Below are 13,126 nucleotides of genomic sequence, written 5' to 3'. Positions count from 1 at the left end.
CTTCAACTCCCCCTCCCACTCCACCAAGGACATGCAGGTCCTTTGACTCCTCCATCGCCAGACCATGGCAACACGACGGTTGGAGGAAGAGCGCCTCATCTTCCGCCTAGGAACCCTCCAACCACAAGGGATGAACTCGGATTTCACCAGTTTCCTCATTTCCCCTCCCCCCACCTTGTCTCAGTCAAATCCCTCGAACTCAGCACCGCCTTCCTAACCTGCAATCTTCTTCCTGACCTCTCTGCCCCCACCCCATTCTTACCTATCACCCTCACCTTGACCTTCCTACACCTATCGCATTTCCGACGCCCCTCCCCCAAGTCCCTCCTCCCTACCTTTTATCTTAGCCTGCTGGACAAACTTTCCTCATTCCTGAAGAAGGGCTTATGTCCGAATCGTCGATTCTCCTGTTCCTTGGATGCTGCCTGACCTGCTGCACTTTTCCAGCAACACATTTTCAGCTCTAACCTCTACAACTGGTCAAGTGATCTGCACATCTCCCATTCTAGCCTTGTGAACCTTCCCCAGTTATAATCGCTCCATTATTGCCAGCTGTGCCTTCAGCTCGGCCCCAAGCTCTTGACTTTTCTCCCTATATCACACTCTTTCTCATTTGTCCTTAAGGAAAAATCATTTCTTAAAACCCACCTCTTCGACTCTGCCATTAGTCATCTGTCTTGACATTTTTTAACATGAGTTGGCCTCAAATTGTATGTAAAACATTTTCTGTGAAGTGTCTTGGGATATTTTATTATAATATAGGTGCTATATGAATTAAAGTTGTTGATAATGGCAAAAGAGGAATTTTATTCTGACACCCTGTGTAATAGAAAGGGCTGAATGGTCTTCCTCAGCTGCATTTATCTCGTCATCATTCATACAATTTTGGAGAATCCTTGATTAAAACTGAAGACAGAGACAGCTCAGGAATTAAGGATCATCTTCACTACGTAATCATAATCATTCCCCATTTGTGGCTGCATATGAAAGTGACTGTTCAGCAAGCATTCTGAATACTATTTTTATATGAAGTAAATGAGCCTTTCTTTCTTGACTTTTTGACAGAAATTTAGAAAATATCAAACAGCAGCAAGCATGAGATTCAATTTAATCGTAAAGACCTGTGAGAAATGCACCTACTTCTGTAGTTAATTATTAATTGAATATTCTGATCATCAGTGCACCCTGGTGAGGTACAGCCTTGATGTTAGTACATTAGCTAGTAGTAATGAAATGGAGAATTTTTAATCAGGATTCCATTTGTCACAGTGGCAGAGATAACAGGCCTCTTGATGCCTCTGGGACTTTGGCAAATCATTACCTATCAGATACTATAAGATTGTTTAATGTTGCTTTTGTACTGACCTTCAGATGGTCTTTGCTTGACACTCTGTTTCTGGGAGCAGTCTACTGAAGAAAGCAATACAAAACCTTAGTTAAAAATTGACAGACAGAACTAGAGTTTGAGATAAATATTTACCAAAAAATATGAAACTGGGTGGCTTTTTAAGAGATCCGAGTAACCACCCACGCAACTCCCCAAAACCCCAATCCTCTGATCCACACAGAACAATTTGAGATTTGGGTTTATATCATAATGTTATCAACATACCTCTATTGTCTGATTGCCATTTTCATTTTTATTTACTAAGCATCAAGATTATTCCCCACAAGGTTATCTCCTATTCTTTTCCTTCCTTTTTGTATGCTTTTTCCAGCCTGTTTGAAGAAATGTAATGGAAGTTTAGAGAGGGACACATTAGAAGATGATCTGTACAGCTAATCTAAAACCTTGTCTAGGAACCTTTTCTAAAGCCTTGCATAGAATTGGGAGAGAAAGTAGGGATGGAGCACCTTCCTGTCGACCTGTGATTCAGTCATAGGCAGGAGCCTTGAGGATGGTTTTCCTACTTAGAGATCACCTGAGGTGCTTAAGTGGCCAGTTATGAGGTACTTCAAAGCCCCATTCCATTCGGGTTTGTATTCGATGGCATGTGATGAGACTTTTGATGGGAATGTGATGTGCAGCTGATTAGGCACCTTCCATCATGTGGCGCTAAGAACACCCATCTGTTTAAACAACAACTCCATCTGCTCCACACCCCCCACCACCACAGCTCCATTCACCAGGGTCCACCTGACTCGTACCCGTGAGTCTGACCCACTTACCTCAGTCCTGCATCAAGCTGCTTTAGGTCAAGGGCAGTGACAGCAATGGCCACCACTCCCTGTGGGTGTCTGGCTTGGAGATATTGTTTTCATCCCTAAAGGGATAGAAGTCCAGACACCAGCCAAATAATTGCCCAAACTACCCAAGACTATTCTATGGACTCCTCATTTTGGATAATAAAACCCTCTCTGAGTCTCAGGAATTTTGGAAAATTAAAACAAGGCATCAAATATCTCACTTGCCAAGCATGAAGCCCGTGAGGACTTGGACACTTGTCAGTTCTCACCTCCAACAATTTTCTCAGTATCACTTCCCTTATATTTGCAATTTTCTTGAGTTCCTCCCACCCTTCCATTTTCTAATTTATATCTATTAATGAAATGTTACTTGTATCTTCTACCATGAAGAAAGCTACAAATTACCCGATCAATTCTTCTGACATCTCCTTCTGTTCCATAAGTAATTTCTTTGACTTAATTGTAGAGGACCAATGCTCACTTTGTTAAGTCTTCCTATCTGACATCTTGCTATCTGTTTTCACATTCTTCTCTTGTGCTCTTTCATACTCTAAGTTCTCCCTCTATGTTAATCGTTTAATCTCTTTTTTTGTATTTTAATATTCTGTCCAATCTGCTGACTTGTCACTCTTCTTTCTAATGTATATTTTTCTTTAAGTTTGATACTATCTTTAATTATTTAAAGTAATCATGCATGATGGGTCCTCCACTTTGAATGTTTCTTTTTTATTGGAATGTATTTACTCTGTGTCTCCTGAACTATACCTTTCAATGTCTGCTACTGCATCTCTACTAATATTTCTCTTAACTTAATTTGCCAGTTCACTTCATCTTTTAAGAACAGCTTTCAAGCCCTCATAATTTCCCATTGAAAGTTTAAAATACTAGTCTTGGCCTCAATCTTCTCTCCCTCAAAATGAATATAAAATTCAATCATATTATGAACACTTACTACTAACTAGTTGTATCTTCACCAACAGATCATTAATTAATCTTTTCTTGCTGCATAATACCAGGTCTGGTACAGCCTGTTCTTTGATTGCCTCAAGAAGATATTGTTATAGATCCATGGAGTTGTACGGCACAAAAAAAATTCCTTTGGTCCAACTTGTCCATGCCGACCAGATATCCTAAATTAGTCTAGTCTCATTTGCCAGCACTTGGCCCATATCCCTCCAAACCCTTCCTATTCATATACCCATCCAAATGCCTCTTAAATGCTGTTATTGTACTAGCCTCCACCACTTCCTCTGGCAGCTCATTCCATGACAAAAATCCCCTTAGGATCCTTTTATATCTTTCCCCTCTCAAGTCCAATTCTATGCCCTCTAGTTTGGACTCGCCCACCCTGGGAAAAATACCTTGGTTATTTGCCCTATCTATGCCCTTCATGATTTTATAAACTTCTATAAAGTTACCCCTCAGCATCTGGCACTCCAGGGAAAATAGCCCCAGTCTATTCAGCCTCTCCTTATAGCTCAAACCCTCCAACCCTGGCAACATCCTTGTAAATCTTTTCTGCACCCATTCAAGTTTAACAACATCTTTTCTGTAGCAAGTAGACCAGAATTGTACACAGTAATCCAAAAATGGCCCAACCAGTGTCCTGTACAGCTGCAACATAACCTCCCAACACCTATGCTCAATGCACTGATCAATGATCTATGAAATTATATGGGATTTTGTTGGTAATTTCATGTGCAAGTCATTTGGTGAACTTCATTAATTTGGCTTTTGAATATTGACACAGGAAATCTAGATGGACCCAATCAGTCTGGGTGGGACTAAGAAGCAACAATGAGTGGAAAACATGAGCGGGAGTTATCTATAGGCCCCTTTAGTAATGATAAGGTAGAGGGTTATCTTAAACAGGAAATTAGAGGTACTTTGGTACACATGGGTGACTTTAATCTACATATAGACTAGACAAACCACATTTACAATAATATTCTACGAGATGGATTTCTGCAGTATGTACAAGATTTTGTTTAGCCCAATGTAATATTTATTACATTGATTAAACACATTGACTGAGATCTTCTGTCTGTTCGAGCTATGATTTCCCACACATTTATATAAAATAACTAAAAAGAAGACACAGACAGACAAGCTTGCCCATAAAAATCCAGGTCATTCTATCAGACATCCAATTCAACAATATCCTAACTTGAAGATGCCAATACATTTATTCATTGGTTTGTTAAATGTTTTGATTGATCAATGATACTTTTTTACTTGGCTCAGGTATCAAATTTTATTTTATAATGCCCTTGCGAAGTATCTGAGGATGTTTCATTATATTACAAGTACCTGTATACGAATATAAGTTGTTGTTGGGTTACACACAACTTGAATTTCGCAAATCTATGGTGTCTCAGTTCTTGTGAAATGCTCTGAATTGTTTCCTTTGTGACATACTTCATATTTTACCCAATTAAGCTTAGAGGTATGTAATTCTCAGGATCATACTTTAATCCTTTAAAAATTAGAGAAGAGTTGGCTAACTTCCAATCTACTTTACCTTCCATGTGTTTAATGGACTGTGGAAAATATACTGGGAGGTGCAATCACCCAGACAACCATTAGGGAAGTGGAACATTAGTTTTGAAATGTCAGATGAAACACATTTGGGAGCAGTGAACCACCTCATTTAGTGTCATAGAGAGGATATAAATTAGTAGCAACTCAAATACCCAGAATTATGAACAGAATTGATATTGGGGTACAGTGAGTTTACTATTAAACAGAGGTTTATGGTTCTGTTGACACCTAGCTCAACATTGTATTTTACAATGCCTTTGTGAAATATCTGAGGATTTTTCATTATGGTAAAGGCATGTTGTTAGGATTACGCCCAACTTGAATTTCACCAATTTATGGCATCTCAGTTCTTGCAAAAAGCTTTAAATTGTTTCCTTCACAATATATTTCATATGTTACTGTTGTAAAGTGAGTGGGAAGTGAGTTAATATTATATAGTGGATGTAGATTGGGAACCGTGGTATAGTCGGAGTACCATTTTGTAGGAGATGCACATAAGGGAAGTGATATGTCCCTATTGTATTAGTTAGAGTCTGTTCCTTGGAGTAGTTATAGGAATCCAATTTGCATTTATAAAAAGTTGCATCCAAAGACTAAAATGTCATGATGTGTGGTTCTGGAGAAGAATCAAGTGGGTAGTTGAACGGAACATGGGAACATTGAAGAAGTTCACAGGTTGGAGCGGGAGGAAAGATCACTTATGAATATCAGTGAGCAAAGTCAATAAGGTTGGATTTGACACATGTTAAAGCACAAGAACTTTTTGTAAGACATAATTGAAGGAAAGTTACCAAGAGAGTATGTGAGAGAGAGATTATAATGTTAGACAGCTTTAAGTTGAAACATAGAAGCATAGAAACAGAAAAAAATTGGAACATGAGCAAGTCATTCAGCCATTTGAGTCTGCTCTACCTTTCATTTATGAATATAGTTGATCATCCATTTTATAGATTTTTATGAAATCCTCCCTCATTGTTCTGAACTTCACTCATGCCCCCCTACACATTAACAGCACAGAGGTGGGACGAGTGGAAAGTGTAGGCTCCTGGGAATAGTCATCCACAACAAGCTTTTTTGGACTCTTCATGAGGATGCACTGGTTACAAAGGCGCAACAACGTCTCTTCCTCAGGCAGCTGAGGAAATTTGGCATGACGCCGAATACCCTTGCCAACTTTTATCGGTGTGCCATCAAGAGCATTCTGTCTGGATATATCACTACCTGGAATGGCAACTGTACCATTCAAGATCAGAGACGGTTACAAAGAGTGGTGAACTCGGCCCGGACAATCACAAAGGCCAACCTCCTGTCTATAGAATCCATCTACCAGGCCCGCTGTCAAGGAAAGGCCACCAGCATTCTCAAAGATCCATCCCACCCTGGTAATGTTTTTCTATAACCTGTACCACTGGGGAGTAAGTACAGAAGCCTAAACACACGCACCAGCCGGTTTCGCAACAGTTTCTACCCTACTGTTGTTAGAATACTGAATGGACTCTCAAACTCTTAAATTCACGTGTATCTGTGTTTTTGTTTCTGCCGCTGTTTATCTATTATTTATTATCTATGCTACTTAACTATGCGGTCTGCCTATATTGCTCGCAAGACAAAGCTTTTCACTGTGCCTCAGTACATGTGACAATAAATTTAATTCAATTCAATTTCTGCTTTGTGCCATATCCTTCGATCCCTTCGATCCCAAGTGCTATATCCAACTTCTTGAAATCATACAATGTTTTGGCCTCGACTGCTTTCTGTGGTAGCAAATTCCACTGGCTCACCATCCTTCACGTGAAGAGATTTCTCCTCATCTCAGGCCTAAATGGTTCACTGCATATCCTTAGAATGGACTCCTCCACCCTTGGGAACATCCTTCCTATGTTTATCCAGACTAGCCCTTTTAGAGTTTTATAGATTTTTATGAAATCCTCCCTCATTGTTCTGAACTTCACTAAATATAAGTCTAACCTATTTAACCTCTGCCATCCCAGGAATCAGTCTGGCAAAACTTCATTACACTCCCTCGATAGCAAGGAGACCCAAAACTGCATACAATACTCCAGGTGTAGTCCCACAAAGGCCCTGCACAGTTGCAGCAAGACATATATTCAAATGCCAATATACCATTTGCCTTCTTCACCACCTGATACACCCGCATGCTTAACTTCAGAAACTGGTACAAGGACACACAGGTCTCTTTGCACATTCCTCCCACAAGTTATAGCCATTCAGATAACAGTCTGCCTTGTTTTTGTTCCCAAAGTAGATAAACTCACATTTGTATACTGCATCTGCCATGCATTTGCCCACTCACTCAACCTGTCCAAATCACGCCAAAACATCTCTGCATCCTCCTCACAGCTCACCCTCCCACCCAGATGGACACCTTGTAATTGAGAATAATGAAAAGCACAGGTGACTTTCGCTCTATGGTTCACAAACTTTCCACACATGGGTGTTCAGCTCAGTTTGTATTTTGAGTTTAATGTAGACAAATTGATGGAGATCAATTGTTGTGAGTAGTCAACAATGCCAGAATTGTTAGGATTAGGAGAATGCTCGAAGATTAACTAGATTAGCAATGGTTTTGTTTTTACTAACACACCTGCAAAATCTGTAACTGGAAAGGATTTGAGGTCCAATGTAGTGGCAAAGTGGGCTCTGATAGTTAATTATATCTGAATCATTAGTTGGCACAGGAATTTGATATTGGTATCAGATGATTCACCTGATAATTCATCCATTATGTTTATCTGCCAATTAATTCTGATTTAATTCTGTTGTACTGTGTATGGTAGCAGAAACAGAACTTCAGGAAACATGTGACATGATCCATTAGATTGGGCTTTTATTTTGCATTGAATTCCTTGGGTTTTTGAATTGTGTGGGTAGGTCGTGGAAGATGAATGATATATGGGTACATGTACTGTTAATTAGAGACATTAACTGAACTGTGATGAACTTTGACTTAATTTTACCTTTTTAAAATTATTATGCATGACTTTTGTTTTTGATACAGGAGACATGGTGGGGTGATTTATAAAATCTTTCACTGCATTTTTTATGTAAAATACTTGTGAGAATAAACTTCTGTCCTGGTCTAATATCTATTCTAGTCGAAAAGTGTGGCACTGAAAAAGCACAGCAATTCAGGCAACATCGAAGAGCAGGACAGTCGATACTTTGGGCATAAGCCCTTCATCAGGAATTCCTGATGAAAGGCTTATGCCTGAAATGTCGACTCTCCTGCTCCTTGGATGTTGCCTGACTGGCTGTGCTTTTCCAGCGCCACACTTTTTGACTCTGATCTCCAGCATCTGCAGTCCTCACTTTTTCCTTATCTTTATTCTATTCTAGATTGTGCAAAATATTGAGGAAGTACTGTGCTGTCAGGTGAAACATTAAATTGTAACCCTTCTACCTTCCTCTTGGTATTCTGGCCAATTTTTATGAGGAGAGTGCAGGTTAACAAGATTCAATTTGAATTCAGCTGGCAGAAGTACAATGGGCCAATTCCTTATTTCCTGCAAACTTCTGAAAGATGCAAACAAAAGTTCTTTCCTCCAGCAGGCATTGTTAATTACAATTTCTAGAAATAATACTTTTGAACATTGCTCAAAATGTTGTACAGTTTCTCCCCAAAGAAAATTGATGATCCTGGCCACAAGCAAATCTCACTGCTCAATTTTCTATATACAGTGTGTTAGCAAAAAGAGATTAGCTAACAACACAGCTGCCTGATCTGAATAATCTGAAATTCTCTTAGCAGCACCAAGTTAAAGCCTGAGACAAATGAAAATTCATTTGCCCTCCAAACTGTTCATTTATTTTTTATAATCAGCCTTAAACAGAATTCATTTGTAATCTCCCGGAGTCCTTGGATGCTATTGCAACATTGGAGATTTACTCGTGTTTATTTAAACTGAGTTCATCACACTGGTTTTTGGTCTGGAATGTTTGAGTGCCACTATGAGCATTATTTCTTACCAGCCATGCTTGGACCCACTGTGATATAAGGTGTGTGCTTTATATAGGTTATAATGTCACTCATTTTTGAATTTGTATTTTCGAATTTGTACTAGTGGCATAGAGAGTTTTCTTTATAAATGAGAAGGTTTAATGCTTAAGTTGTAAGAATTTCTGTACACCATGGTGAGGTCTTTTCAAAAAGTGTGAGAGAAATGGTTTTGGAAACTAACACAGGTTTGTTTACGTTGGGAACATTTAAAAGAGAACACCATAAACAGTGTAATACGCTAAGCTTGCAGATAGAAGACTCTGGAATTTTGAAGGGATTAAGTGACTCACCTATTTCCTTTCAGTTTAAGTTTGGGCAGTTCTGCAGGGTACTTGGCTAAGGCTGGATGTGTAAAGCAGTTTCACCTGAGAAAGGGAGAAGATGGTTTAGAATTGCTGATAATAGGTTACCTTAGTGTAAGGAATTTAGTTTATAAATTCCAGACCAAAAGTCATAGAGTCATAGAGATGTACAGCATGGAAACAGACCCTTCAGTCCAACTCGTCCGAGTGTTTAGTTACAACTCTGAAGGGGTTACTTGAAACTGAGAAAGTATAAGCTCAGCTATATGATGGTTCAAGGAAGAAGCCATCAGATTCTCATAATGAGAAAGCGAAGCCACAACAAAGTCAAATCTTATGTGGAACAGGTGTTTAATACTATAATGTGATGTACTGGGATTAATAGTTTTGAATTTTCATACGTGTTTCAAAATCATTAAACATGTATTATATGTAAATAGTTAGGTTTATTCCTTTCTATGTTCATTTCATTTGCAAAATAAATGTTTGTTTTATTGTTAAATCCAAATCTACAGCATTGCAGATTTATATTTTAGTGAACAACTACATCATTACAACCAAAAACACAAAATATGATCTACCAAGCCAGGTTTCAATCTGAGATCTGAAGTAACCAGTAATATCTTCTTCTGGGATTGTAACACTATAATCATCTAGTACACCTGAACTTTTGTACAAGATGGTGAAAGTGAGGACTGCAGATGCTAGAGAATCAGAGTCGAAAAGGGTGGCGCTGGAAAAGCACAACCGGTTAGACAGTGTCCGAGAGCAGAAGAGTCAATGTTTTGGGCATAAGCCCTTCATTCCTGGTGAAGAGGTTATGCCTGAAATGTCAATTCTCCTGCTCCTTAGATGCTGCTTGATCTGCTATGCTTTTCCAGAGCCACCCTTTTTGACCCTTTTGCACAAAATAGCAAACATACTGATCTGATTCTCTCAAAAAATATTTGTGTACAAGATTAAATACGCTAACACTAGGACATGGAACATTTTCCCATTTTAACAGTCGAGGTTAGGTATGGCACAGTTTGATATCATATTAAGTTCTCTCCAGTCACTATGCCCTCAGTAATAGTGTTTGTCCAAGACCACTGATTACAACTAGTATAATCCCATGGCAACATATTCCTATTTTATATCCCACTCATGCTCTGTCTACTCAGCAAAATTGACAACCTTGTACTAAGAACAAGGTGGTTCCCTATGCTACAATCCCTGTAGAGCCTAATAACTTGAAATATGAATTCTTAATGACCAACTTAAAGGAATTGCACAAGATGTAAAATTTTAAGACTTTTTCTGCAACAAAAATACTAAAAACAACGTCAATTAAACTATAAGTAAAAACTGAAAAAACTGCAGACGCTGTATCAGAAACAAAAGCAGAAATTTCTGAAAAAGCTCAGCTGGTCTGGCAGCATCTGTGGAAAGACATCAGAGTTAATATTTTATGTCGAGTGATTCTTCCTCAGAACTAAGTTCTGATTTCTGTCCACAGATGCTGACAGACATGCTGAGATTTTCCCGCAATTTCATCAAATAAACTTTTTATTCAACTGGCAACTACTACCTAAATCACATAAAGGATACCTTTTACTAATGTCTTAACATGACTCATAATCACATAACACATACATATTGTCCAGAAGAATAAAGTATTTTAGTGGAAGATTCCACAGTCATTCAGTTTCCAATGGGCTATGATTGCTCATTTTCTTTGGTATTCATTCACGGGTTGAGGGCATCACTGGTTAGGCCAGTATTCATTGCTGATTCCTAATTACCCACAGGACAGGTAATGTTCAACTACATAGCTGTGGGTCTTCGCTGAGTCTTTCCTCCATTACAGACATTTACACCACACGCTGCATCCAAAAGGCTAAAAGCAGTGTGGAAGACTCCACACATCCCTCACTCAAACCCTTCTCCCTCCTGCCATTTGGCAGAAGATACCGGAGCATTCGGTCACACATGACCAGACTGTGCAACAATTTCTTCTCCTGGGCCATCAGGCTCCTTAACACTGTATGATCAGACTTTATTCCATCTGAAACTCTTTGCACGACTTTGAACTGCTGCTAGAACAATGTTTTATTAATTATCATTCTTTTATTACAGTGTAATTTATATACCACTGTGCCTATTTTCTTGACGTGTCGGGAATTAATGTGCTTTGTGTTTTGCACTTTATGCCGCCCTACAGATGATAGTGTAGTGTGTGCTGTCCATGTAGCACCTTGGTCCTGGAGGAACGCTGTCTCGTTTTTACTGTATGAGTTGTAAATGGTAGAAATGACAAGTAAAGCTACTTTTGATTCTTGACTTACACTCCATGAATGTCAAAGGTCCTCTCCCTTAATCTCCTGTTGTTTCCCAAAACGACCTTCAGCAGGACGAATCCCTCAATGGTTTCTTCTGCTGACCTAATGAGTGCAAAGACACTTTGTCTTTAGATCATTGTGGGATGTGCCACTTAACCTCCCCACCGTGCACTTGGAAAAGATTCACAGCCTTTGTTTGCTGACCACCAGAAGGTCTCTCCGTTAATCTATCTGTGCAAAAGCTCTGAAACACAACATGCCTACAATAAACACTGCTGATCCTACCCTTGTTTTCAGGTGTGAACATCTTGTACCTTGCTCTCAGTGAGTCTCAGCCTCGATCCTTTATCTCCATGATAAACAAGCCATGCAGGCCTTCCAGCTGGTTTGCCAAGGGGAGCCATTTAGAACATAACAATCTCACAAAATCCCACACTCGAAATAGCTTAAGATGAAAGTATCTATAAACTGGATTGTTTTAAAAGGAGGGTTAGTTAAAAATATTTTAAGTGTTAAACTAGATGGAATGTCCCTCAGACTCCACTACACAGACAGCAAATGCACAATACATACTCAATACATATAGACAGCTGTCCAAAACAGCACAGAATATTTGTGCTGTTTAACCAGCATAACATTTCACAATGGAAAGCAATAATATTTCAAGAAATTTTTTTTTTAGATATGCTCTATTTCTTCAGCAGCCTGTAATTGCTGCTTGCAGTGATGCAGTCCTTCCCCAAGAATATGTCCTTGCCACTGGGGATTAGTCATTTTCTCATTCATTCTCACTTAGCCTCCCTCTCAGCTAGTCACACCATATGTCTCTGCAAAGGACAAGGCTTTTAGTAATCAACAGTGACAAGACAATTCACACATTTTCACTGGACTCCACACTCATGTTTCTTGGTTCTGCCTATTCAGCCTCTGCCTTGTGTCAGTTGATATGAGAGGGTTGACTAAACAGCAATTTCAACAATGTTTCAGTCCAGTAGCTTTGAGGTTGCTGTTATTTCAGTTTATTATTTTCTTTAATGTTCAACAATTCTCTCCTAAAGCTGTCAAATTTGGCTAGGTATGGGTTTATTCCCAATGCTCTGTCCAAGTGGCCATCATTTTGTGTGTATTCTATCAAGTTATGGGAATTGTTTTCTCAGTTCTGTTGTTTCTTTTTCCGGCTAACACCCACACTTGCACTTTCCAGAGCACCATCATTAGAAACAGGAACTCTGGTTGATTCTTTCCAGGAACAGTGAAGTTTATGGTAGCATCCAGACTCCATTTGCATTGAAATTACCTAACACAGCCAGGGGAGTGTTCAAAATTGTTATTCTTTGCTTACAGAAAATTCAATACTATTTCTAACTCATTTTATTTGTTTTAGTTAACTTCTCTCACAAAATACCTGCACCCAATCTGGAACTCAATACTGGATTGCACTGAGCTTGGGTTTATAACACTGCTTAATGTTCACTTCAGTTGTTTGTGCCTAAACTGGAAAGGGAAAGATGGAAATTCTAAGCAGACATTAAACTCCTCTTAACCTCTGCTCAAGATTAGTACCAGAAGGTTTGGTTCCCAAGTAAACAACAGCCTATTGTTTGATTGAACTCTGACTGAAGAGCTGACAAGGGTCTAAATTTATATAATCACCTGTTTGCAAGAAAATATATGGATCACAAATTCCAGTCTAGAGATAGTCCAAAACAGAATGTACCCTGAAAGCTGAATGTTGGACCCCCCACATGGCACGCGGC

At 39.1% G+C, this 13,126-nt stretch overlaps 1 long non-coding RNA gene across 1 annotated transcript in view; it reads right to left on the bottom strand.

Annotated features, from left to right (window-relative positions):
* Positions 1 to 1,423, bottom strand: part of LOC122562455 — a 5,525-nt gene extending 4,102 nt beyond the window's left edge. Inside the window, exon 1 of the long non-coding RNA XR_006315308.1 lies at positions 1,366 to 1,423. This is a non-coding gene — a long non-coding RNA (uncharacterized LOC122562455). The remainder of the gene's footprint in view (positions 1 to 1,365) is intronic.
* Positions 1,424 to 13,126: the final 11,703 nt, after the last annotated feature.

Source organism: Chiloscyllium plagiosum, chromosome 25 (assembly GCF_004010195.1).
Source record: "Chiloscyllium plagiosum isolate BGI_BamShark_2017 chromosome 25, ASM401019v2, whole genome shotgun sequence".
Taxonomy (NCBI): domain Eukaryota; kingdom Metazoa; phylum Chordata; class Chondrichthyes; order Orectolobiformes; family Hemiscylliidae; genus Chiloscyllium; species Chiloscyllium plagiosum.
The sequence above is the reverse complement of the archived record's forward strand: the minus strand, read 5'-3'. Positions and strand labels throughout refer to the sequence as shown.